This window comes from Cyprinodon variegatus, unplaced genomic scaffold (assembly GCF_000732505.1).
Source record: "Cyprinodon variegatus isolate N-32 unplaced genomic scaffold, C_variegatus-1.0 Scaffold0, whole genome shotgun sequence".
Taxonomy (NCBI): Eukaryota; Metazoa; Chordata; class Actinopteri; order Cyprinodontiformes; family Cyprinodontidae; genus Cyprinodon; species Cyprinodon variegatus.
The window spans coordinates 427565-429673 of record NW_015150453.1 but is presented as its reverse complement, the minus strand read 5'-3'; the positions used below and the strand labels follow the sequence as shown (position 1 = coordinate 429673).

The 2109-nt window shown below is 43.4% G+C and overlaps 1 protein-coding gene across 1 annotated transcript in view; it reads left to right on the top strand.

Annotated features, from left to right (window-relative positions):
* Nucleotides 1-2109, top strand: part of LOC107103499 (ras/Rap GTPase-activating protein SynGAP-like) — a 345104-nt gene that overhangs the window by 298972 nt on the left and 44023 nt on the right. The window lies entirely within an intron of this gene.

The window sequence follows — 2109 nt, the reverse complement described above, 5'->3', positions numbered from 1 at the left end:
TTGCTAGGTTCCATCAAAGCTAATGTACAGTATTTGAATTGATAGACCAGGCATTTGGCAAATGGCAATCCATAAACTTTGGTTAGCATTAGCAAACATTTAACTGATTTGTCCAGATTTTAAAAGGGTAGAGAAAAGTGGCGTATGTGAATGTGGTAGTAGTGTGAAGCCCTTTGAGTGGTCAATATGACTAGAAAAACTATTCCTAAATTTGGTCAATTTACAATTTAAACTAAAAATACTACATCTATCAGTTACTTGTGGATTAAGTTAACTAACATGTGCATCAATTTGCTGAAATTAAGAATACATTCTGTATAAAGCATACCCTAAAACAGGGGTCTTCAACGTTTTCCAGGCCAAGGACCCCCAAACTGATGGCGAGATGGAGCGGGGACCCCCTAGTTATATATATATTGTATTAAATTGTGTTAAATTAATCTGATTCTATAGTCACTCTATTATAGAAGGAGTCATGTAATTTGGCAGTGTGATTATTAAAGTATTTCAGGGACAGATCTGGGTATTGCAGAGTAGCAGGAAAATGCGACCGCCTCCTTCGAGTCAGAACAGAAGGACATACCGGCAGAACTGCTGAACTACCAAAATCCAGATGTTGGCCATTGATGCAGCTACTAAATAAGTAGTGTTAGACCGATACCAGTAGCAGGTGGGGCCCCGATCCAGCACTCAAATGGTGATATCGGTTATCGGCGAGTACCAACAAATAGGGCACCGACACCATTTTGAGAGCCTAAAGTTTATTCACCTACTGTCACCCATTCAAGGTAGGCAATAAAAAGTTGTATTGGATTCACTTTGTATTTCTTTTTCCTGCTAAACAAAGGTAGGCATCAGCTTGACAAAGCCATGATGGCAATTATTTTACATCCAAGTAGTATGCAGTTCTTCATATATGTACACACACCAGACATGGGCAATGTGGAGTCAACAAGTCATCTCCATGTCATGTATTTAATCTACCCAGCCAATCAACCAGGTGAGTCCAATCTTCACCGTGAATTAACCTGTGCAGATTGGACTCACCTGGTTGATTGGCTCGGTAGATTAAATACATGACATGGAGATGACTTGTTGACTCCACATTGCCCATGTCTGACACACACACATCAATTTCAAACAGATGGTATCGGTATCAGCCAATACTGCACAGCCAGGTATGCGGTATTGGTATCGGGGCCAAAAAATGGCATCGGCGCAACACTATAAGTAAGTCCCGACCATGCTGTAATACCTTGAGGAAAACCAATATCTTGGAGAGTAGGGCTTAAAAGCATTGCTAACACCAGTAGCACTGTCAGCAAGGACATTCTTAAACTCCAGCTTTAGCTTACTCCAACAGCCACATTGTTTTCCAGCCCAATTTTAACTTCTCAAATGTCTTCTTGTACCTTTTTACACATGATCTTGATCTTGCAAACATGCTGGAAGTTCCACACTCGCTCACCTTCATTGCTTGGTCTTGTTGACCGATTGTATGCATGCTGTCATGTTGGGATTAAGATGTCTAACCCACATGCAGAGAACACTCAGGAGACAGAGAAAAAGTTCAAAGGTTTATTCACAAGGTTTTACAAATGTGCACTGGAACTGGGTTGGTCCAACTGGTCACGGGGGGATCACCACTATGGAGAACAAAGTGATTAGAGGATTTCCAGGGATCCAGTCGTTAGTCTGATGATCGAGTTAATACCTGCTTTGGAGGCTGAATATATCAGCAGGAGGTGGGTACCCTGAGGGTCCAGAGGTTTGTCGGCAGGCAGAGGGCTGAGGGCTAAGGCAGAGACTGATCGAGTGCAGGCAGGCAGATACCAGAACAGAGTCACTTCCAATGCTGGCAGGCAGATTCCAGAACTGAGTTACTTCCAGGTTTCAGGTTTTCTGACAGATCTGGTTCTGCAGGCAGAGAGAGAGAAATAAACTGGATCAGGCAGGATCACACAAAAACACAGAGAAAAGATCAGGCAGGTTTGGCTCAGGTCTAACTGTTCCATTACTGGCTAACACTCTGGCACTGGAGTGTCAGTCTCCGCCTCCTTAACCCCTTGCTCACACTGGCTCCGGTGCGGTTACCGAGCCGACGGAGAC